At 44.0% G+C, this 26,372-nt stretch overlaps 1 protein-coding gene across 10 annotated transcripts in view; it reads left to right on the forward strand.

The window, feature by feature from the left end:
• Window positions 1–26,372, forward strand: part of LOC130272842 (microtubule-associated protein 4-like) — a 168,994-nt gene that overhangs the window by 116,308 nt on the left and 26,314 nt on the right. The gene's annotated exons all lie outside the window — the stretch shown is intronic.

Below are 26,372 nucleotides of genomic sequence, written 5' to 3' on the forward strand. Positions count from 1 at the left end.
TTCTGACACAATCGTAGAACCTGGCTCTGCCAGTCCCAATCCAAACCCACCTCCTGCCCAAACTGGTAATTCTGAATCACTGGCCTTGAGAGCTAAAGCATTGCACAAAAAAGCCCATGATATAATGGAAAGTCGAAGAGAAACTGCAAGAGAATCTGGTGATCCAGAAAGTGCTCAAATATCCATGAAAAAGAAAAAGAAGAAAACAAAACAGAGAAAACCTTTTGCACCCAGAGAGATGGAGTTTGGTGAGGAAGATGTGTTTACTAGAGCTGGCAGCGAGCCCTTATACACCAGTGCAGGGCAGATGGGACACGTGGAACCTCTTACAAGACAGGACCATCTGCTTGAGCAGTCTCTGGGTATTGCTAAGAGACACACACAGAGGGCAGCAAATGGCAGCATGCCCGCTGCTGATCTTACTGCAGTCAGGAGTCCCCTGGAAGGTGACCTAACCCTGTATCCTCAAGAGAGACCAGTGCCAGCTCCACAAAATGCTCATTCTCCTTCCATCAGACACTTTGAAACCCCACCTGGTAACAGAGGGGATAAAAGCTTTTTTGATACACAGACTTTCCTCCCTGGAGAATGTAGGAAATCTGACACTTCTACGGAGGCTATATTTGAAATCGCTGACACAGATGTCAGTAAATGCCCTTTTTTACATCCAGAAATTCTGCTGCCAACTTCAGAGAAAACACTGAAAGCTCCGTCAAAAAGAGATGAAAGCAAAGAGAGTCTGTTGGAAAAAACACAAGGTGCGAACGACATTGACGCTTTCCCAGGTGCTGGAATCGAAACTGTAAAAGGAGAAAAACCTAAAAAGAGGGATAAGAGAGCTGGCTATTCTAGTCGTGGAGGACACTTAAAAGACTCCAGGCATTGGCACAACCTTGAAGCAGATGCACAGGCTGGTAGTATGCCTGTAGGCCTTCCATTGAATCCAGATAGTGAGGAAAAAACATTGCCACCTCTTGTAACACAACTAGATGATTGGCAAAAATGCAAAGAGAAAGCACAAAAAGTAAAAAGCAAAACTGCCAACAAGAATGTACGTCCGGACACCACGGAACTGTTCTTCGTTGACTTTAGTTCTGGCAAAGACCTTAAGACTGTATCAAGAGATTTATTGGGTTTTGATGGAAAGATGTCTGGGTTAGACAGGGAAGTCCTGCTGCCCGGCAATTCTTTTGATGAATGGGATAAGTTAACCAGTGCTGATCCATTACCAGCCAGTCACTGGTTACCAGTTGACTTGGGTGAGGGAGTACCTAAAGAGGATGTCCCTTGTACACCTTTAAAGCTTACAGATACTGTGGTTGGGTTAGTGTTGAAATCTATAGAGCCAAAGTTAAACCTGCATATTCCAGAAAAGGAGCCTGATAAAGGCCAGAAAGATTTAGATCCTGTACTAGAGATCAGCACTGATACAGGACTAGATAAGCCTGGCACAGGCTATGATGGCAAGCGACTTGTTCCAGAAAGTAAGCCAGTCCTTAGCTGCACAGAGTCCAAAGATAAGGCTGATACCGTTCTGGATAGCAAAGTGTATGCTCCAGAAACTAAGCCTGGCACAATTGATAATGGCAAAGGGTCTGTTGAATGGCTGAGCTGCAGAGAGTCCCTTTTAGAAAATGAGGATAATGTTCTTATAGGCAAGTGGTCTGTTTCAGCAAGTATCACTGGTGCAGTCCTGGCTAGCGAGAAGCCTATTCCAGAAAGTAATCCCAGTATAGACCAAGGAGGCAAAATTTTTGATCCAGTAATGAGTGGCAAAGATACTCTTCTAGAAAGTAAGTCAGATACAGTTCTGGGTAGCAAGAAGACCATTCCAGAAAGTAAACCTGCTGCAGTCTCGGATGACAAAGTGCCTACTCTAGATGTGGAACCTGGCACAGATAGTAAAGAGTTGGTCCCAAAACATAAGTATGGTACAGTTCTGGCCAGCAAGGAAACTGTTTTAGAAGGCATCCCTGATACAGTTCTAGATCACAAAGCTTCTACTGAAAATAAGCCTTGTACAGTCTTTGAGCACCTTCTGGTAAGTCAGCCTGCTACAGACCTAGACAGAAAAGAGTCTGTGCCAAAAACAAAGGGAAACAAAGTACGTTCTGCAGAAAAAAAGCTTAATCCAGTCCTAGATAGCAACGAGCCTGCTCCTGAAGCTAAACCCAATAAAGTCCTCGACCTTAATGTTTCTGCTCCTGAAGAGAAGCCTGGTTCAGTCTTGGACAAAGAGGAGCCTCTTCTGGAAACTAAGCCTGATGCCAAAGTAGGTGGCAAAGAATCTGCTCTAAAAACAAAGCGCAAGAAAGAACGTGCTGCAGAAAATAAGCTAAATACAGTCATGGACAGCAAGGAGCATGTTCCAGAAGCTAAACCTAATGAGGTCGTTAGCCTTAAAGCTTCTACTCCACAAAATAAGCCTAGTGCAGTTGTAATCAAAGAGAAGCCCCTTCTGGTAAGGGAGCCTAATGCAGATATAGGAGACAAAGAGTTTGTTCTAGATACTTATCCTGGCACAGATGAGGAGTTGGCTCCGAAACATAAGTCTGGTAGTGTCTTGCCCAGCAAGGAACATCTTCTAGAAGGAACCCTTGATACTGCTCTAGATCACAAAGATCCGATTACTGAAAATAAGCTTTGTACAGTCTTGGAGCCCCTTCTAGAAAGTCAACCTGCTACAGACATAGACAGAAAAAAATCTCTGAAAACAAAGGGGAACAAGGTGCACTCAGCAGAAAATAAGATTAATACAGTTCTGGATAGCAAGGAGCCTGTTCCAGAAGCTAAACCAGAAAAAGTCATTGGCTTTAAAGCTTCTACTCCAAAAAATAAGCCTGGTTCAGTCTTGGACAAAGAGGAGCTTCTTTTGAAATGTAAGCCTAATGCTGATGCAGGTGACAAATTGTCTGCTCCAAAAACAAAGCAGGGCAAAGAATGTACTGCACAAATTAAGCTTAATACAGTCCTGGACAGCAAGGACCATGTTCCTGAAGCAAAATCTGATGAAATCCTTGGTCCTAAAGCTCCTACTCCTGATATTACTGTCCCAGGCAACAATGAGCTTGTTCCAGAATGGAAGTTGGATATAGTCCCAGACAATAAAGAGCCCCTTCCAGAAAGTAAACCTCATTCAACCCTGGATGGCAAACTACTTGCAGATGAACATATGCCTGTTGAAGCCCAGGACTGTAAATTGCCTATGTTAGAAGATGTTCCTCATACTGTGCCTGATGGCAAGGAGCTCATTCCCGAAAACAAATCTGGTGCAGAACCTGGTACCATCCTGAAGAGCAAAGAGCTGCTCCTGGATCCCAGTTTCAGTTGCCCTCTTTTGGTGAGCTTGTCAGAACCAATAGTCCAAACTAGTCCACTTTCATCTCCGAAAAAGAATCAAGCCGATGGAAACATTTCTGCTGAGAAGCAAGTGAAAAGCAAAAGGGGTAAAGTAAAGGGAAAATCAAATGGCACAAAAGGTTTGAATGATGATGGTGACAGAGGACTTGATGTGTTGGCCCCACCATGGCAGCCAAATGACCAGGAAGCCAACTTTTCTAATTCTAAGAAAGCTGAACGGGGGTCTTTAAAGCGTCCTCATAGTTCAGAGAAGAAAGAAAACCCTGTTTTGATAGAGGCTAGACCATTGAGTAGTAAAGACTATCCTATTCTTGTGAAAGACACAGCAAGTGATCAAGTGGTTCCTCTGGTGGACATCACTCCAAAGGAGCAGAAAACTAAAGAGCTTTGTCATAGATTGGACCCGGTAGAAGCAGATTTTGGCTCTTCTCCACTATTAAAAGGACTTGGTGAAGATACCTTGACACTTGCCACAGAAACTTGTCAAAACATAGTAGAACTAGAGTCTAAGATGTTTCTGCCTAATATCTTGGAGCCCAGTGTAAACTTGGTTTCTCCTTCAGTGGACTCTTTAGGAATTGTGCTTGGCAATCAAGATCAGATTACTCTTGGAGAAAACTTGTCTGGTTTTCCTGTTTGTCCAGTTGAGGAGATAAGCTTTAACCATGCTAAAGACATTGTTGTAACAGAAAAGCCACAGTCAGAGGTTTCCCAGGGTGTTGCCAGTGCTGCTTTAACACCCTCCGACTTGCTTGATATAAACTTCAACATTCAAGAAGATTCTTTGGAACTCAAACAGTTGGAGGCCTCAGTGAAGGTTAAAGAGTTTGTGGACAATGTTCCCAATATTGTTCTTGGATGTGATGAGAAATCTTTACATATAGAAGATGGCATTAACACAATGGAACCTCAAGATGAAGCTAAAACTTTTCCGGCTGCAACAAAAGCATCACCCAAAGATACGAAGACCAAATTAAAGACATCTCTTCCTGGTCTGAAAGAACGTCCTGTTGAGAAGGTCCTTCAAAAGAGTAACAAGACGGAGGAAAAACACAAAGCTCCCGAAGTTCTGAAGGGCTACATGAGGCCTACAAAAGCCAGAGCTGCTGCTGTCCCTTCACCACCATCCCTAACCAGAGCCACTGGACTTGCCACGGAGAAACCCAAGCAAACCAAAGAGACCAGACAAAGGCCAGAAAAAGGTGCGTGATTTATTGCATCCTCTGGCATGGAGTTTACAAGCAAAAAAAGCATGGCTGCACTCACCACAGTGACGGCATCAGGCTTGCCTGATTTTCTGCCTCCATTGCTGCTTGTGTGGTGCACTGCTAATGTTAGAAGTGTTCAGCTATACCTTGCTAACCTTATATATAGAGTACAGGAAAGAGCTGCTGACAACTGCTCTCCTAAAGGTGTAGCGTCATACTCAAGTGTGTTGGTGCAGCCAGTTAATTCTTGGGTCTTGGGTGCATGTCATTAGATTGCATCTAATCACTTCATATTCAGACCCACTTTGAGTCATTTTCCAAGTGGATATCCCACTACTTACCCCCCCCCCCCTTAATTCTCATTAGCAGTTGGGGTCCCAAAGGTCCATCCTGTTACCATATTTTGGGGTGGGGTGGTATATAGGATTCAGATAACGCCTATAACAGTTTTGATTTATATAGTATTTTTTGCATGTTGTGACTAATTTTGACTAATACGTGTGTTCTACTGATCACCGCTCACCTGTAATATAATGGTCAAATTCAAAAAGATTTTAGACATCGGTATTTGCTAAATCCTGTAGCTTAGAATAGTAAACGTTTACACTCAGTCTGCCTGTAGTATAAAAAATGGAGGTTGGTTGGTTATTTGATATGGTTGCCATGGCTACATCAGGATTAAATGTATTTGTGTTACTGCAGCGATCCCCAACCTGTGGCTCTCCAGCTGTTACAAAACTACAACTCCCACTTATTGTTACACCTTGTATTAGAAAGTTGCAGAATTTTGTGCCTGAGGCAATTTTCAGATGGCGGAATTACCATGTGGAATTCCGCAGACTAACACCGCCGAAAATTTCACCAAAATGAACTGCCTATTGACTTTAATGGGATTCCGCTGCATTCAGTAAAATTTAAAGAACTGTCCTTTAATTTTTCGGAATCCCATTGAAGTTAATAGGACCGTATACATTTTAGCAGAATTGTGTTTTTAGAACACAGAATTCCTTAGCCTTATACTTTAGTTACAATTATATCGGTTTTTCCCAACCTGTTGAAAACTACAACTCCCAGCCTTTAACTGTCAGGACATTGCTGGGAGTTGTAGTTTTTCATTAGATGGAGAGCCACCAGTTCTATAGATGAGGAACACAATTACAATAGAGGAGGAGATTTATCAAAACCTGAGCAAAGGAAAAGTTTCCCAGTTTCCCATAGCAACCAATCAGATCGCTTCTTTCATTTTGCAGAAGCCTTGTTAAAAATGAAAGAAGCGAGCTGATTGGTTGCTATGTGCAACTGGGCAACTTTTCCTCTGGACAGGTTTTTATAAATCTCCCCTAGAGTCTACTGGACATACACATAGACATGGCAACCTCCTTTCTTTTATAGTGCTGGCTGTATCCAGAAAATGGTTGAAATATTTTTTTTTTTTTTGTGGTTTCCTGAATTGTTACTAGAGACCAATTAGGAAGATGTTACAGTGGGGCAAAAAAGTATTTAGTCAGCCACCAATTGTGCAAGTTCTCGCACTTAAGATGAGGCTGTAATTTTCATCATAGGTATACCTCAACTATGAGAGACAGAATGAAATCGCATTGTCTGATTTTTAAAAATTTATTTGCAAACTATAGTGGTAAACAAGTATTTGGTCAATAACAAAAGTTCATCTGAATACTTTGTTATATACCCTTTGTTGGCAATGACAGAATTCAAACTTTTTCTGTAAGTCTTCACAAGGTTTTTACACACTGGTATTTTGGCCTATTCCTCCATGCAAATCTCTTCTAGAGCAGTGATGTTTTGGTGCTGTCGCTGGGCAACACGGACTTTCAACTCCCTCCAAAGGTTTTCTATTGGGTTGAGATCTGGAGACTGGCTAGGCCATGCCAGGACCTTGAAAGGCTTCTTACGAAGCCACTCCCTCATTGCCCAGGCGGTGTGTTTGGGATCATTGTCCTGCTGAAAGGCCCAGCCACGTTTCATCTTCAATGCCCTTGTTGATGAAAGGAGGTTTTCACTCAAAATCTCACGATACATGGCCCCATTCATTCTTTTACACGGATCAGTTGTCCTGGTCCCTTTGCAGAAAAATGTCCCCAAAGCATCATGTTTCCACCCCCATGCTTGCAACTCAACATTCTTTCTCCTCCAAACATGACGAGTTGAGTTTTTATCAAAAAGTTCTACTTTGGATTCATCTGACCATATGACAATCCTCCCAATCCTCTACTGGATCATCCAAATACTCTCTAGCAAACTTCAGACGGGCCCAGACATGTACTGGCTTAAGCAAGGGGACTCATCTGGCACTGCATAATTTGAGTCCCTGGCAGTGTAGTGTTACTGATGGTAGCCTTTGTTACTTTGGTCCCAGCTCTCTGCAGGTCATTCACTAGGTCCCCCCCATGTGGTTATGTGATTTTTGCTCACCGTTCTTGTGATCATTTTGACACCACGGGGTGAGATCTTGCGTGGAGCCCCAGATCAAGGGAGATTATCAGTGGTCTTGTATGTCTTCCATTTTCTAATTGCTCCCACATGTTATTTCTTCACACTAAGCTGCTTACCTATTGCAGATTCAGTTTTCTGAGCCTGGTGCTGGTCTACAACTTTGTTTCTTGTGTCCTTTGACAGCTCTTTGGTCTTGGCCATAGTGGAGTTTGGATTGTGATTGTTTGAGGTTGTGGACAGGTGTCTTTTATACTGATAACAAGTTCAAACTGGTGACCTTAATACAGGTAACAAGTGGAGGACAGAGGAAACTCTTAAAGACGATGTTACAGGTCTGTGACAGCCAGAAATCTTGCTTGTTTGTAGGTGACCAAATTCTTATTTTCCACCATAATTTGCAAAGAAGTTCCTTAACCCGTTAAGGACCCAGGGCATACAGGTACGCCTTGGGACTTAAATGGGCACTGTCAGATATAAAAACTTTTGATATGTTGTAAAGCATGTATAACAAATAGGTTTTGCAATTGCTTTCATTAGAACATTTTCAGTATTTCATACTGAAAATGCCACTCAAACAACTGCCCTCCTTGCCTGCTTGGAAACATACTAGTCCTGCGGTGTCCATGAGTCATCACCTATATCGTGGACACACTTCCTTCATTGACAGCTGTGAACACAGGGCTCAGAGCTGCAGGAAAAATCCTCCCACTGTCAGCTTGTTCCGATACACTACAGTGAGGACAAGCTGGGAGTTGTAGTTTTGCTAATGCTAGGGGAGATGTGAGCAGACAGCATACTGAGGGAGGGGGGACGGAGACCTGCAGTTAGGCCACGCCCCCTCTCTTTGAGAGGAATTCCAACTAGTGCGCTAAATTAAATCTAATTTAAAAAAAAGGTGCTAGACACATAAAAATTGTACATGGTCAGGATGTACTGAGTGATATTAAAAGGTTTTGTTGGATCTGACAGGTACGCTTTAAGGACCCAGGGCGTACCTGTACGCCTGTGGGAATTCTGGTCTGGGCAAGGACCGAATCGGGATGCCAGCTGAGATCAATCAGCAGGCACCACGTGCAACCTCCTGGACCCCCCCCCCCATGTTGGCGATCGCCACAAATCACCGATCAATTCTGATGACACGGTGACCCGGAAAAAAAAGGATCCGGCGTGTACAGCTGCAGGAGGTAAGTCTGGCCTGCTGTTGCATAGCAACAACTCCCAGCATGCACAAAAGGGCATGCTGGGAGTTGTTTTGCAACAGCAGAGGGCACAACTACAACTCCCAGCATGCCCAGGAGTGTAAGAGTATATGTAAGGACTGGGTAAGGGTATATGTAGTGTTTTTACCCTTTATATTGTGTAGGTGTAGTGTTTTTAGATTACATTCACACGGGTGGGGGTTTACAGCAAGTTTCCTGTGGAAAATTTGCATCGCAAACTTGCAGCAAGAAACCCACTGTAAACCCCTGCCCATGTGAATGTACCCTGTACATTCACACAGGGAGGGGGTGGCAAACCTCCAGCTGTTGCAAAAGTACCGTACGGTATTTTTGGTATCTGAGGAAAGTGTTATTCTTGCATCCAGGTCCATCCCTATGCAAATCCCTAATTTAGGCCTCAAATGCGCATAGTGCTGTCTCACTTCGGAGCCCTGTCATATTTCAAGGCAACAGTTTAGAAATGGGGTTTACATTTTTGGAGGGTTTGGGGTAAATTTGGGGTAACACCAGCATAGAGAAGTTTAGAGAAACTTATTTTTCATTTTCACGTCCAACTTAAACGGAAATTAGTCAAACACCTGGTGGGTGTTAATGCTCACTGTACCCCTTGTTATGTTCCTTGAAGGGTGCTGTTTCACAAATAGTATGCCATGTGGAACTTTTTTTTTTTTTTTTTTTTTTTGCTGTCCTGGCACCATAGGGGCTTCCTAAATGGGACATGCCCCCAAAAACCATTTCAGCAAAATTTGCTTTCCAAAAGCCAAATGTGGCTCCTTCTCTTCTGAGCATTGTGGTGTACCAGCAGAGCACTTGAAGTCCACACATGGGGTATTTCCATACTCAGAAGAGATGGGGTTACAAATTTTGGGGGGCATTTTCTCCCATTACCCCTTGTAAAAATGTAAAATTTTGAGAAATTTTTTTTTAGTGAAAAATAAAAATAAAAATCATTTACACATCAGACTTTAACGAAAAGTCATCAAACACCTGTGGAGTGTTAAGGCTCACTGTACCCCTTGTTACTTTCCTTGAGGGGTGTAGCTTCCAAAATAGTATGCCATGTGGTTTTCTTTGGCTGCTGTTCTGGCACCATAGGGGCTTCCTAAATGTGACATGCCCCCAAAAGCCATTTCAGAAGAACTCTCTCTCTCTCGAAAATCCCATTGTCACTCCTTCCCTTCTGAGCCTTGTAGTGCATACGCGGAGCACTTGACATTCACATATGAGGTATTTCCTTACTCGAGAGAAATTGGTTTAAAAATTTTAGGGGGATTTCTCTCCTTTTACCCCCTTGTAAAAATTCAAAAACTGGGTCTACAAGAACATGCGAGTGTAAAAAATTTAGATTTTGAAATTTTCTCACTTTGCTGCTATTGCTGTGAGGGTTAACACATTTTCTGAATGTCATTTTAAATACTTTGAGGAGTGCAGTTTTTATGATGGGGTCATTTATGTGGTATTTCTAATATGAAGACCCTTCAAAACTGAACTGGTCCCTGAAAAATTCAATTTTGAAAAGTTTGTGAAAAATTTTAAAATAACTGCTGAACTTTGAAGCCTCTGATTTCTTACAAAAGTAAAAACATGTCAACTTTATGATGCAAACATAAAGTAGAAATATTGTATATGTGAATCAATATATAATTTATTTGGGATTTCCATGCCCTTTTATAAGCAGAGAGTTTCAAAGTTAAAAAAATGCAAAATTTTCAATTTTATTCATCAAATTTTCGAATTTTTCACCAAGAAATTATGCGAGTATTGATGAAAATTTACCACTAATATAACGTAAAATATATGTCGTGAAAAAAAAGGTCTTGGAATCAGAATGAAAAGTAAAAGTATCCCAGAGTTATTAATGTTCTGTGACAAGATGTGCAATAAATGTTCTGGTCCTTATGGTAAAAATGGGCTGGGTCCTTAAGGGGTTAAAAATCAGACATTGTGATTTTATGGATTTTTTTTTCTCATTCGGTCTCTCATAAAAAGAGAGGCCTGGTTCACATGACTTTTTCCGCAATACGGGACCGCATACGGCAGGGGAGAGCTAAAAACTAGCGCTCCCGTATGTAATTAATTTCAATGAGCCGGCCGGAGTGAAACGTTCCGTCCCGTCGGCTCATTTTTCCCCCGTATGCGCTTTTACAACCGGGCCTAAAACCGTGGTTGACCACAGTTTTTTAGATCCGGTTGTAAAAGCGCAATTCATTGAAATGAATTACATACGGGACCGCATACAGCTCCATACGGGAGCGCTAGTTTTTAGCTCTCCCCTGCCGTATGCAGTTCTGTATTGCGGAAAACGTGATGTGAACCAGCCCTAAATGGGAGAACTTGCAGAATTGGTGGCTGACTATATACTTTTTCCCCCTCTTTTTTTTTATCTTTTCCGTTGTTCCTCTGTTGACCTTTGACTCTCGTCATGCTTTGTGAATGAACGTTCCCCGGCAGATTGTGTAATGATGGGAAAGGTTGATTGTATCCTGCAGGAATAGAAGCGCTGACCAGAAGAGCTTAAATAATAGCTGTGGGGTCTGTGATGATCTGATATTCTGCTCATCCTGCATTGTCACCATCTGGAATCTCTAATGGAGGGAACATAGGCTTTAACGTTTGTACAGAATGCGGTTTTGTTTGCGCACTTCCTACGAGTAAAAACATTATTAGTTTTGTATTTCCCATGAACAACAATTCTGGAGCTTCGTATCCCTAAACTCCTATATTACTATGTTCCTCTGTTCGTCCATTAGATCATGAATGAACAAATTGACAACAAGGTGTTACTGGTTGGGGCGTGCCTTTTTGGAATCTTGTACTGGCAGCAGTGATTGGTCAGTGTCAAACTATAGGGATACATCCACCCCCTAAAATCCTGGAGCATTTTTTCTCATAACTCACAAGTGTTATGCTGTTCCTTTTTTATTCATCCTGGAAATATAGGCATACTTTGACAAGTGGGTTGTGGCCAGTTGGGGTGTGTCCCTACAGTCTGCTACCTGCATCTCTGTTTTGGCCCGTATCAGACTGTAGAGAGAACCCACAAATGGTAATGCCTTTTTGTCAATTTAGAATCTTCCATGAGAATAATAGGAATGGCTCCGATCAGGGGCGGTGATGGGTTTAATGGCAGCCACATAGATTGTCACCCTCAACTTGATACTGATGTATCAAAGCAGGGCTGTGGAGTTGGTAGATACATTTTCCGACTCCGGAATTTTTTTGTACTTCCGACTCCCCGACTCCTCTGTATTAATATGCGAATGTATTTTATACATTCCTTGAAGGAAAGAAAGGCAACATACATGTCATTACCACAGGACTACTGGCTGTGAAGCCAACAGTCTACTGTATTGAACAGTTTGTGTGCTGATCTGCTGCTGAAGATAGGGCAGTGGGAGGATCCAGGAAGGGGCATTTATTATAAAACATGATTTCCCTAGTAGAATCCCATAGTCATGTTTAAAGTTTAAAGGGGTATATCCAAAGGATGGGGGATAAGATGTCAGATCGCCGTGGTCCCGCTGCTGGGGACCCCTGGGATCACCGCTGTGGCACCGCGCTTTCATTACTACACAGAGCGAGTTCACTCTGTGCGTAATGAGGGGCGATACAGGGGACAGAGCAGTGTGACATCATGGCTCCGCCCCTTGTGACATCACAGCCCGCCCCCTTAGTGCAAGTCTATGGCAGGGGGCGTGACGACCCCCACTCCCCCCTCCCAGACTTGTATTGAGGGGGCGGGCGGGACATCACGAGGGGCGGGGCCGTGACGTAACTATGTTCCGGCCCCTGTATCGCCCGTCATTACGCACAGAGTGAACTCGCTCTGTGCAGTAATGATAGCGGGTGCGGCAGTGGCGATCCCGGGGGTCCCCAGCATCGGGACCCTGACGATCTGACATCTTATCCCCTATCCCCCGATAGGGGATAAGATGTCTAGGGGAGGAGTACCCCTCTAAGCTTACAATCGAGTTTACAAGTTTTTATAGCCTTAGCTGAATGGCAGCAGTTTTTCCAATGGTTTACAGCTTCAGTCTTGAACTATTGACCCTCCATTCCCTTCACTTATACAAGTGTCTCTAGTCCTGCAAAAAACATATTTACTTAATCCCTTATTAGTGAGAGGCTAGGTTACCCATGGGTTCCCTGTAACAGCAGAACACAACCCTATGGAAAGTATAAGTATTGCCGCTCCTAATTGTACGTTGTGTGCCATATATTGAAGCACATGAAAAGCTTCTTCACGGTCACTTAACGTGTTCGTTTTGCGGTTACATGAGGCCCTGCATGCATTGGTCTTTATTCTTACAGTAGAGAAGTCATTAATTATAACTTTGTGAATTTGGACATTTAAACTTTTTTTATTTTTTTTTTAATCTGTGCATTGTTTGCCGACTCTGACTCCAGGTACCCAAAATTTTGTCCGACTCCTCGACTTCGCAGCCCTGTATCAAAGAACCGGCTGAATAGAATTCTGAACCCCCTTGACGCATGCTGGGTCTTAGATTTACTGGGCAGCTTTATTTTATTTTTTATTTTTTAAAGTTTTTTAGTTTTGCAAATTAGCAAACATTACCAACAAGGTAAAACATAAACGGCCTCCGTAGGTCCCAGAGACCGACTCCACCATAAAGACAGGGATTCAGTGTACGCAAAAAACATTCACCAGCTGTAAGGAAGTACATCTGAGACCCGACCGGAGAAAGCACAGACACTTTTACTTTTTATTCTGATTCAGAGATTGATTTTTCGTGACATATTCTACTTTGTTAGTGTTAATTTTTTGGCGATACATAATTTTTTGTTGAAAAATGCCAAAATTTGGTAAAAAATTTGAAAATTTAGCTTTTTTTTTTACTTTCAAACTCTGCTTCTAAGGAAAATGGACATCCCAAATTAAATATTCTCATATAGAATATGTCTACTTTGTAAAGTTAACATGTTTTTACTTTTGGAAGACATCAGAGGGCTTCAAGGTTCAGCAGCAACGTAAAGTACTCCCAAAACCCCAAAAGCTGATCTCCTGTAACCCATGTAGGTGAGAAAAAAGTACATTCCCCCACAAGGGTGCTCTAGGAGATACCAGAGGTGGTAGAAATTTGCTCGACACCACGGACCACGCTTTAGCTATAGTTTGAGGGGGAGTAAGAAAAGAGGAGCGGTAGTGTACCTGTAGAATGAGTTAGTAAGAGCTTCATAGGAATTGGGTATCGACCGATATTGATTTTTAAGAGCCGATACCGATATATAACCTGTGAACTTTCAGGCCGATAGCTGATAACTTATACCGATATTCCATGCATTTTAATAACCCCCCCCCCCCCCCCCAAATATCCTTGAGGAAAATTAAGGGTGGGTGTGAGGGTATACCCTGATAAACTGTTTCTGGTCCTGCAGCTGCTTTTGCTTCTCTCCCCCTGCCTGTCCTGAGTCCAACCACTGCCGCTGTCCGAATGCCTCCCCCCCTGCCTATCCTCTGGCCAGAGACCACTGCCCCATTGCCTCCCCGGTTTTATAATTACCTGTTCCCCGGGGTCCGCGCTACTTCTGGCTCCGGCTGCGCCCTGAGCTGTCACTGTGAGCCGGGCCACTGACTGCGAAGGCGCGTTGAGGACGTCACTCGTCATTGTGCAGCGCACACCAACAGCGCAGGATGCCGCAGGAGCCAGAAGTAGCGCGGCCCCCGGGGAACAGATAATTATAAAACCGGGAATGGTGGAGGCAATGGGGCAGCGGCAGTCTCTGGCCAGAGGACAGGCAGGGGTAGGCAATCGGGCAGCAGCGGTGGTTGGACTCAAGACCCCTGGACAGGCAGGGGGAGAGAAGCGGGCGGCGGTCTGGCCCTGCAAAAGCCGCTGCAGTTCATTGATTTAAAGCACCCGCGTTATCGGCAAGGTAATTGCCGATACAGATAATTTAGAAAATCATGAATATCGGCCGATAATATTGGCCAAACCGATAATCGGTAGATCCCGAATAGGAACCCATAATTGCTCCTGCCAAGGCAGTTGCCGAGTTCGGCAGATCCAGGTCGATCCACCATGCTGCATAGACCAGTTGAGAGGCAAGAAAATAGTTATATACATCAGGGGTGGCTAAGTCGCCATGTCGTTTAGGAGCCTGGAGAAGAGCCCGATCAAGTCTGGGAGGCTTTCCCTGCCAATAGAAGGATCCCAGAGCACCACATAGAGCATTAAAATATTTTAGGGGGAATCAGGAGCTAAATGAAAAAGGTACTGGAATTTAGGAAGGTAAATACTGGGCAGCTTTATAGGGAAGAGGAGTATACATTTCTTGGCATTGACCTTAAAGGGAAATTTTTGTCCAATTTCCCTTTAAGTGCAAGTGTGAGAACTTGATGAGAAGAAAAAGAAAAAAAATCATTCACAAAAATCTGTGTCTTTGTTTTTAAACCGCCGGCGTCTTCCAAGAGAATTGTCATTTCCTCCTTGTGGGCCGTTGTCTTGGAAACCAGCGAGTGAGAACCGGGAAAGGAAAGCGTTAAATCGGCAAAAAATAGCAAGCTAAAAATAGCGCGGGGGCGAATAGTTCCATATAGTGTGGAGGGATTTGGGGGTGTTAACCCCTGCAGTGCTGGAAGGATTATACGTACAGTACGATACGTCACTCGTTGTACTTGCTCCTAGAAGGTCAGAGACAAAGGACATTGCTGATGGGGATTTTCTGCTCGACTGGCTAATAGATCTCTAGTGATTTTATTATTACTGCGTTTATGGTGGCGTATGTTCAGCCGAAAGGAATTTTATGCTGTTGGTTTAAGCGTTTGATGGATTTCGACCACTGTTTTAGCCCATTTTGTTTTACATGAGAATTGCACATCTTTAGGGCAACAAAAAGGATGGCGACCACAGATGCTTCTACACTGCTTTCTTGAATTCCAAACAGTGATATTAGGCCAATGATTCCCTATCTTTGGCTCTCCAGCTGTTGGAAAACTAAAACTCCCATGATGCCCTGACAGAAGTCTATACAAATTAGTGCAATGATTTCCTCCAACCTTTGTCTCTCAAGCTGTTGCAAAACTACAACTCCCATCATGCCAGACCCCCATACACATTAGGTTAGTGTTTCTTGACATATGGCTCTCCAGTTAATACAAATCCCATCATGCTCTTAGAGTCTTTAGCTGTCAGAGCATGATGGGAGTTGTAGATTTCCATGATGCTATAAGGGCATGATGGGAGATGAATATTGGCTAGGCAGCTGTAGCAAAAGTAGATCTCCCATCATGCCCTAATAGCATATGGTTGATCCTTTGATATCTTATATGGGTGTCCTCTAACCTTCTCGCTTTATATCTGAAGCATGAAGTTTGGGAACCCAGATCTAAGAGTTCAAATCATTAGACCATGTTGGGAGTTGTAGTTTTGCAACAGCTGGAGACAAACAGGTAGACAAACACTGATCAAAGGGATAAAAGGATTAGCTTCATGCTATGTGTTCGCTACAATGTATCAGTCTGGAATCCAGGATGTTTAGCTCACAGAGCATTGTCTAGACTTATGTATGTACTGTGAGAATAGTTTGGCCAAGACAGATGAATGCATAAAATGTTTTCATTGTCTTGATTGGAGAATCACCGAAAGACACCTTTAATACACTCAATAATACAGGCCATTAAAATGTAACCTTTATTGCAACCGTTAAAAGGTCAATAGACACAAAAAAATCCAAACAACCTCTAATGTTAAACATATTGCAATTGTCCACTTTTGTTTTTTCCTCTTGATAGGAAGCAGAGATCTTGACCCTGTTGGGTAATTAAAACAAATAAAACATAACGTGGCACCTACGTTGGCATGTGGTGTAATCGGTAGGTACCCATCCAGCCCTCAGGATCTGGACATGCTGAGAGATATGTCTACATAAATATTTATATATAATATATATATAAATATATTTTGATTTTGTCTGGGTATACAGCAGCTAATGCAACTCTACAAGTCTCCAAACATAGAATCTGAAATAGCTACAGGAGGGGCAGTGGAAGGGCAGTCTGTCACTCCAGGGACCCATGCTAAGTAGGTCTGTGCGGAGCCCGGGGCCACACATAGGGAATTTTTTGTTGCCGAAATAGATTTATGCTGAAATGTCAGATTATAATAAGATATTGCAGCGGTGTGTTAAAGGACAGCGCCTTTCCAGACAGGAGGAGGAGTCATCGAGTTATCTTCTAGATGATTAAGATCGATTGTTCCCTCCCATCTATCAAAAATGGGTCAACAACCATGCAGCCACAATGTTAGAGAAGTGCTGCAGCCCCTTTAATTACAGGATCAGTGGGGGTCTAACCACGAGGATTGTAATGGGATGCCATTTTGTTGGAAATACCTCTTGAAATATATTTTAGTTTATTTTCCTTTTAAAATATCAGTTTCACTTTTAGATCTGTTCCACCTTGAGCTAAAAAGGTGACCTGAGGCCAGATTGGTTGCCATGTGACACACTGCTTAAAGAGGTTATCCATCATAAGGTGATTTTAGTTAGGGATCGACTGATATTGATTTTTTAGGGCCGATACCGATAATCTGTGAACTTTGAGGCCGATAGACGATAACTGGTACCGATTTATCGGTTATTCACCCCCCCCCCCCCCCTGCCCCGCAGAAGCCGCTGCAGATCAATGATTTAAAGCCGGCGCTTTAAATCAATGAACTGCAGCGGCTACTGCTGGGCCAGAGACCGCCGTCACCTGCTTCTCTCCCCCTGCCGGTCCTGACTCCAACCACTGCCCCATTGCCTCCCTCTTCCCCGGTTTTATAATTGCCTGTTCCCTGGGTCTGTGCTACTTCAGGCTCCGGCGGCGTCCTGAGCTGTCACTGTGCGCACTGGCGGTGATGTCGCGATGAGGACGTCACTCCTCATTGCGCACAGCGACAGCGCAGGATGCCGAAGGAGCCTGAAGTAGCGCGGACCCCAGGAACAGGTAATTATAAAACCAATGGGGCGGTGGCGGTAGTCTCTGGCTGGGGGGCAGGGCATTATCTGTATATCGGCAAGGTAATTGCCGATACCGATTAATGTACTTAATTTTAGTACTTGCCTGCCAGATAGTAAAGGACATGCTTAGGAAGGATCTGTGCTTGTATTGGGACTAAATTGGTGTGTTGAGTCCTCCATAATGTTGCTGCTTTCTTTGTGAACTGGCTATTTCCTGTTGGAGTTCTCCCTCCAACTAAAAGTCCCAGGATTTCTTGTTTATAAGTGTTAGGTCACTTTTCTCCCTCCCACACATCAGCCACCCTGCCCATTGAAGCACACCTGGGACAATTCCCTGCTGCCCTGTGGAGAATGATCTCCCTCTGACCCAGCGGTCACTCTTTCCATTGAAAGAGACTGACTAGTGATGTTATCTCTCAGGCCGCACTGCAAACTCTAAAAACCTGAGACAACACTCATCTTGTATGCTGCTAAAAACAAACATCAGGGCAAAAATCACATAAGAATTGCGAGATCACCATCAAACACAGGTAGACACAACATTATGAACTACACAAACTTTACAGCCCCTGTAGCATAGTCAAATAAAAAAAATTCAGCAATACCCCTTTAACAACCACTTATAAAGATCAGTGGTTAGACAGTTTATCTCTAGCATGAAGCCTGTCAGACATGATTACACCACATTTAACCACAGTCCGACAACACTGCTCCCAACCACAAATTTTAGGCGGCAGACTAACGGTAGATGTAATATATTACGACTGACATCTATAAGGGCTTATTCACTTGGCAGGTGAAGAGGCTGTAAATTCAGCATACAGAGTCTCTTCAGTTTTTACAGTTTCTCACACCCCAAAAATCAAATACATAAAAGTGAAGTATGTAGCTCTCAATAACTTCAGTGGGAGAAATCCTGAACCCGAGCAAAAATACACTAAATGGGTTTTTTAGCAGTTGTGTGTGCATTGAAAGCAGTAGATCATTGAAGTCAATGGGAAGCAGTTTTCATGTGGAAAAGTCGCCAGTTTATACATGGCATAGGTGCAGATTTTGACTGAATGGAGCCTAAAAACTGGTAGTTAGACAATGTATCCCTGGCAACTACACTGTCACATGTAGCTAGGCTACATTAGCAGTCCTACAGTGCGCTGAATTAATCATGGAGGCTTGATATAACCATATCGGTATAAGTTTTGTTTGTGTATGAAAGCTATTGTCAGAGCATTGAACATAAAACACTAATGGGTTATCCGTACCAGTGTAAAGTGTAGCACAGTTTTTCCCAAGCAGGGTGCTCCAGCTGTTGCTAAACTACCACTCCCAGCATGCTTGGACAGCATGTTGTAGTTTTGCAACAGCTGGAGGCACCCTGTTAGGGAAACACTGGTCTAGCATGTAAGGGTACGTTCACACTACAGAATTACGCAGTGAACATTAGCATCAATGTGAACGGGTCTTCCACGAGAGCTGTTCACACTGAGGAATTTCAGTGGCGGACAATTCCGCGCATAGCCATCAATAGCCATCAATGGTGACGGCACAGTGCCGCGCTGTCCTACCGCCAAAGTATTTTTGGTGGTACCTGCCAGACGGAAACTACGCTCCCGGAATTGTGTGAGTGGAGATTGCGCAGTGTTAACATACCCTAAGGTTCCACAGATTTACCCTTTTAACATATTTATATTCTTTTCCTAGGATAGGGGATCATAAGCTTATCAGTGGTGGTACGACTCCTGGGGTCCCCACTGAACACTGTTAAAGGTCCCTTGTGAATAGAGTGGCAACACACGTTCGACCACCACACTACCCACTATGGGACTTCAGGGGTCAGTGCTCAGCAGTGTTAAAAATGTTCCAGAGAGTGAATGCTCTGCTGTGAGCATGCACATTTGGGGATGCGGGGTCCTCATTCTTGTGATGGTTGGGGGGTTCCAGGAGTCAAATTAGCTAGTTACCCTGTGCATAGAGGTTGACTTTAAATCTTGAAACCCTTTGAGGAATAAAGTAGAAGTGTTTGTGAGATGTTTTCAAATCTCTAATATTAATGTCTCTTTCGCAGTGGTTGCTTGTGGGATCTGGACTAAGTTTTAAAGGATGTGATGAAAAGCTTCTCTCACAGGTCCTGAGCACATAACAATAGCTCTGGTGGGCTCTCAGTCTTCCTATAACTGGCTGTGCTGTCAGCTCAGAGGAGGGGGGACCCTGTAGGTGGAGATTAATGTTTTTTGCTCGGCTGTGAACACAGAAGCAGATGTGATGTCACAGCGCAAGGCAGGCTCACTCTCTGAATGTTAGTCTCTCTGAGAAGCCAGGGCAAGCAAAACGGGGAAACGATGTCCTTCTCGAATCAGCAGCCCGCGGCTCTAGAGTACAGCCAGCTGTGCAATGCCAGGAACCCTGACACCATCCCAGGTACTGAATACCCAAAAGCAGAGTACGAATGGCAGAGGACAGAGGGGAAGCTAAATGAGATAGGATTGAACGTTGGCACCGGAGGGCAAATTAAAGATGGAATCGTAAAGAGCACTGGCTTCACGGACGAGGACAAGCTGTGCTTTTTCGAGACAAAACTGGACAAAAGCCTTCAGTTGGGACCCAAGGAGAAGGTGGAATGTGAAGGGCAAACTAAAAGTAACCTGATCCCCTCCAATCTTGACCAACTCGCCTCCTTAGGAGATCCGTTTTCTTGCACCAAGCCTACCGAGGTCGTTTTGCCCTCCGATGGACCTCATAGGATCTTCGATGGTTTCGATCCAATTACTGACCAGGAAAAAGCTGCAACAAAAACCAGCTTGTTTTCTACCAGTGAGAAGGACCAGCAGCTCTTTGGACAATCCGAGCCAGAGATGCTTTTTCAGACCCGTGAAGCGAAGGTTTGGAATTCCAACTTTAACACCATCTTAACTGACAATTCCTTTAGTAATGATGATTGTTTTCTGTCTGACAACCATTTGAAAAATGTGTGCTCCGTCCTAATGCCCCGAGGGCACGCGGAACCACCAAAAACCATGGTGGAACTGGCTCAGGATGACTACAAGCCCATGCCTGCCAATCATTCTAATGACCTAGATGAGGATGGATACAATAGGGATGCAGATGATCGGCTTGACAGTCTAGATTGTCCGTTACTAGACAGGGCGTCCTACCAGAGGAAGGCGATCCGGCGCGCCATGTCAGAGTGCTCACACTTGGCTGTTCCTCAGACAATGAACGTTGCTGATAAATACCCTGAGACTTCCGGAGCCAAAGAGAATATGCTGTCCCCACCTGGTGGCTTGCACCAGACCACTTTGGCTAAAAAGCAAGCGAATCCTATGAAAAGATCGATGACCGTGGCTGAAGAGCAGAAGACGGGCTACGACTTTAGCACCAGACATGACATTGCCAGCTACTCCTCCTCTCCTGTGAGGGGTTGTGTTATGGATGAGCCGCCTTTCACCAGTCAGGACCTTCTGTCCTTGGCTACACCACTGACAAAGCTGGATGATGTCCCAGAAAATGGCACCAGGGAGAAGAGAAAAACAAAAAAAGAGGAATCTCCAGTCACTTCACCTTCTTCCTACATCACAGAGAATAAGAAATCTGAGCAGGAGATCATGAGACAGAATGCTCTGGAGGAGACAACCTGGGTCTCTTTGGAGGACAAAGCCACAGATACCGTCCCGTCCAAGGTTTCACCGCTGTGCCCTAAAGAGCTGGACGTCCAGAAGGGTGAGTCGTGTATTATAACTTCGTGGGCCACGTGAGAGGAATCCTAAAGCCTTGAGTGAAGCAATGAAAGTAAAACTTGTGTTCAGCCATTTCTTACAGGTAGAGGGGAAAGCTGGGTGACTACTAGTTTAGTGACCACACGCATGGTCACCCAGCATTTGCATGCTTCAGAAAGACACGTCCCTGATGCTTCCATACTGCTGAAAAAGAATGCAACTTTGCTATTTACTAGTTTGGGAAAGCTGTTGACTACCTTTTGTCGTAGTTGTAATGGTGGGTATGTTGGCTGTCGCCCAACTTACCTAGAGAAAGATAATGTCCATACATTATATTGTTTGCTTTTACCTGGTTATAATGCGGCTTACTGACTTTGGGCTTGTGTTATTGTGACAGATGTGAGGGGGGAGAAGCCAGTGGCTACAGCTCATGGGATGTCCTTACGTCCCACAACACAAGTCAACCTGAAGAGAATAGGATGTCAATATAATGCGATTGCATTGGCCGAGCAGTTTTTATTATTTGACTCCACGATGTGCAATATTACAGGTTGACTTTCTGCATTTCTCTCCTGAAGCTGCAGCCTGAGTCAGCTAAAATTGTTTTGCTACATGCCATCTATGTTGGCTTAGTAAAGGGCAAAGTTGGCAGTGTCATTGGTCCAACTATAATGCAACATGCAAAAAAGCACGACCTTATTCAGCTCTGCTACATCTTATTGTACTATAGTTTTCCTAGAAGATGTAGCAGAGCAGGATAATTTTTTTTTTTTTTTATAGCCACAGATAAACTTTAATCAGTATTTTGCAGCCAAACTGAGGACCAAATGCAAAGTTGGATCCCTTATATTTACAATCCATGCCAGGTTTCAGCTTCAGAATCCTAAGCAAATCTTTAATGTGTGAATGAGTCCGGAGTAGGTGTTCACATGTTGTGTTTTCCTACATTTCTGATGCATTTTTATCCAGAAAAAATGGCACTATACAACTATTTGCTCAATTTCGGTAAAATATAGCCATCTATTTATTTATTTTTAATTTTTTTGTGAAAGAATGGGAAAATCACTCCTCTTCTAACCTTTAGGCTGTTCAGTCTTTGATATTGAAGTGCGTGTCCCGTGTTTTTAGTGCAGTTACACCTAAAGGTGACTGTGTATACATTGTATTTTTGTGTTGGCTGATCCAAGTGATTTTTGGTGTCACTGTCTGACTGTTCAGTGTGTATGGGGCTTCCCAAATCTTACCTTACCAACATTCTGGATCTTTTTGTTTCTCGGGAAGATAATCCAATTCCTAAGGGTTGCAACGATGGCTTCGGCCCTCTGCCCATTGTGGACCCATGCTTGCTCAGCTATAGAGAGCATGTACTGTATGTGTATTGGGGGGGGAGGGATGGAAAAGGTAGGTGTTGGCAGAACAGCTGTTGGGATGTAAACTGTCTGGTGAAGACCTCCGCTCTAAGATCCTACCCAATGTCTAAAAACAAGGGCACGCCACCCTCCATTTTCAGCAATATCTGACTCTTAATGACAATTTTGGCCTATTCAGCTTATTTGTGCTTATCCCCCCATCAGTGCAGGATGTCACGTCTGGTTGCTCCCCGATTCCTCTTAGCCATAGTTTTCATATGTTCCACATGGATGGTTTTGGTTATATATGCACTTATGCAACTTTACAAACTGTGGACAGTTTTTGTGAATAAATCTTTCTATGGCCGCATACAAACAATGGCTTTAGTATAGGCCAGTGTTTCCCAACCAGGGTGCCTCCAGCTGTTACAAAACTACAACTCCCAGCATGCCCGGACAGCCTTTGGCTGTCCGGACATGCTGGGAGTTGTAGTTTTGTTACAGCTGGAGGCACCCTGGTTGGGAAACATTGGTATAAGCTGAGCCTGCAAATGTTGTATTCCTTCTGATATCTACTTCACTGTCTAAAATAAGGTGACTGTCGTGTGTGTGGTGTTGGTGGTTGGACCCCTCATGATCACATATTTATCTTCTACCCTGTGATAAATGTTACTGGTGGGAAAATTGCCGTTGGGTAGCATGAACACCTTTTTGAAGGGTATGCTACTTTTTTTTTTTTTTCCATTGACATACTTTTGATTTTGTAATACAAAAGATGTTGTTGTTAAAGGTCTATTCAGACATACAGCTGCAGATTTGATAGTGTTTAATCATTTGGTTTACATTAAAATCTGCAGCATAAAATCGGCAGCTTCGGATCCTGTGCATTATAAATGCATCGGTTACTGTACGTGTGAATACACCCTAAGGGTAGGGTCACACGTAGCTCATCCGCAGCGTATTTGACGCTGCGGATGCGCTACTGACCATCACTAGAGTGAGCATCCTGCTGTGCACTTGAGTTCTGAGTTGTCCGCCACTACAAGCAGACACACAGGCATCTGCAAGTTGCACGCATGTGCAGTTTACTCAGACATCGCGGTCGCACTCCCTGAGCTAGGCCAAGAGCCACTGTGACGTCTGAGTAAATTGTGCAGGCGAGCGCAACTCGTATGATATTGTCACGATACTCCGATTCCTGTATGGGGAGTAATCAGCCACAGAGCATACTTAGCTCCGTACAGCTGATGACTCGGGGTGCTGCAGGAGAGATTGGGGGTTCCCAGCGGCGGGACCCCCCGCGATCAGACATCTTATCCCCTATCATTTGGATTGGGGATAAGATGTCTAGGGCGGAGTACCGCTTTAAAAAGGGAACTCCGGTGGGGGAATTTTTTTTTTTTTTTTTTTTTTTCAAATCAACTGGTGCAGGAAAGTTAAACAGATTTGTAAATCACTTTTATTTAAAAATCTTAAACCTTCTAGTACTTATCAGCTGCTGTATGCTACAGATATACTACAGAGAAATTTGGGTGAAGTTCTTTTCAGTCTTACCACAGTGCTCTCTGCTGACACCTTTCTCCGTGTCAGGAACTGTCCAGAGCAGGAGAGGTTCTCTATGGCAGTGGTTCACAACCTTTTTCCCGATTGTACCCCCAAAGGGTGAAAGTATGTCCGCGGGTACCCCTTTCGCGTAAGGGGCACCCGCGGACAAAATAAGTCATAAAATAATTTCATAACGGCGTGTGCTTACCTTTCTAATGTGATACTTTAATCCCATTGTGCCATTATCCCCCCCTGCCTCCTCCATCTTCTAATGCTATTCTAATGTGATACCTAATCTCCTTTTGCCATTACCCCCCCACACACTCCGATCCCCTTTGGCCAATATATGAGATAGATACAAGAACACCCTCCCATACTGCGGTGTTTCATTTAGTTTAACATGTTTACCAGGCCTGTGTCTATCCCGTTTGGCGGGAGTCAGAGGGCCGCACTTACAGTTGATGTCCTTCTGCGCTCTGCTGCCACCTCCGCCCAACATCAGGGATGTCACACGTCAGGCCCGGCAGCCACTGCAGCTCCAACCGCGGTACAACATAGTGAGCTGCCGTGACAACTGCGGCGTCCAATCCCTCTCTGCGCTGATAAGTACTGGCCAATGCATTGCTGGTATGTCAGCAAATTGTTGTACCCCTGGTTGAGAACCCCTGCTCTATGGGGATATAATTCTAACTAAGGAAATTCCTGACACGGACAGAGGTGTCAGCAGAGAGCACTGTTGTCAGACAGAAAAATTCACAAATTTCTCTTTTTTTGTACAGCAGCTAATAAGTACTGGAAGGATAAATATTTTTTAATAGAAGTAATTTACAGATCTGTTTAACATTCAGGCACCAGTTGATTTGAAAACATGTGTTTTCTACTTGTTTCCACCGGAGTTCCCCTTTAATAGATTGATTGCATTCTAAAGCTCCTATGCATCACAGCACATAGCAAGAACGCACAATCCTCAATGAAAGGTCTGACTGAATTCTATGTACGTAAAGATCAATATGAAATAATAATCATATTACTTTCTGTAACGTCAGTGTGTACATCCATACAGTGAGTGAAATAAGTATTGAACAAGTCAACATTTTTCTCACTACATACATTTCCAAAGGTTCTTTTCAGCACATGTTCTGACAAACTTTACATAATTGAAGGAAGAAATTTTCCCCGACAGTGTGAAAACATTTGCTGCCATCTACTATGACAGTGGTTCTCAACCTTTTCGGCGAACGTACCCCCAAGGCCTTAAAGTATGTCCGCGGGTACCCCCTCAGGAGGAACTTGCGCACAAGGGGTGCGGACAAAAGGCGTGTTCTTACCCTTATACTAATGCATCCCCCCTCCATCTTAATCCCCTTGTGCCATTATTCCCCTTCCGTCTTAATCCCCCTGTCCCACTATTCCCTCCTCCCTCTGATCCTTTTGCCATTTTTCCCCTCTCCATTTTAATCCCCTTGTCCCATTATTATCCAATATGGCCAAAGGGGATTAAGATGGAGGGGGAATAATAGCACAAGGGGATTAAAATGGAGGGGGGGAATAATAGCACAAGGGGATTAAAATGGAGGGGGGGAGGATAATCAACCACCCCCTCCTCCATCTTAATCTCTTGTGCCATTATTCCTTCCTCCCTCTGATCCTCTTGCACCATTTTCCCACCTCCATCTTTATCCCCCTGTGCCATTATTCCCCCTTCCATTTTAATCCCCTTGTGCCATTCCACCTTCCTCTTAGAATAATGGCACAAGGGGATTAAGATGGAGGGGGAAAAAATGGCAAAAGGGGATCATAGGGAGAGAGGAAAATCACCATAAAGGGATTAATATGGAGGGGGGGGAGGGAATAATGGCACAAGGGGATTAATATGGGAGGGGAGGGGGGGTGTTGATAATTCCCCCTCCCTCTGATCCCCTTTTGCCATATCAGATAATAATAGCACAAGGGGATTAAGTTGGAGGAGGGATAATAAACCCCCCTCCTCCATATTAATCCCCTTGTGCTATTATTATCAGATACGGCAAAAGGGGATCAGAGGGAGGGGGGGAATTAACAAATTTTAATGCCTTGTGCTTTATTACTCCCCATCCCCCCTCCGCCATTATCCCTCTCCCCCCTCCATCTTAATGTCTTGTCTTGTGCTCCGTCCCATAGATCCCCCCCCCCCCCCATACAGTCCCCATTTGTCAGTGCTTTCGCATACCCCCTGACAGCCCCTGGCGTACCCCTAGGGGTATGCGTACCCCAGGTTGAGAACCCAGGTACTAGGATGAGGATGGAGGATGAGGATGGAGGATGGAGGATGAAACGAGGGCGGACGTATCAGCAAGACAATGCTCCCAAACACACAGCCAAGGAAACTAAATAAAAAAATAATTCACATAAAGAAGTTGCTAGAATGGCTCAATCACCTGACTTATCCCATTGAACTTCTATGGAAAGAACTGACAATTATGATTCATAGAAGAGGCCCGCGGAACCTTCAAGATTTGATTACTTTGTGAGGAAGAATGGGCCAAAATCCCACCCAGACCAATGCATGCCAGTAGTTTCTCCATA

Source organism: Hyla sarda, chromosome 5 (assembly GCF_029499605.1).
Source record: "Hyla sarda isolate aHylSar1 chromosome 5, aHylSar1.hap1, whole genome shotgun sequence".
In the NCBI taxonomy this organism is placed as follows: domain Eukaryota; kingdom Metazoa; phylum Chordata; class Amphibia; order Anura; family Hylidae; genus Hyla; species Hyla sarda.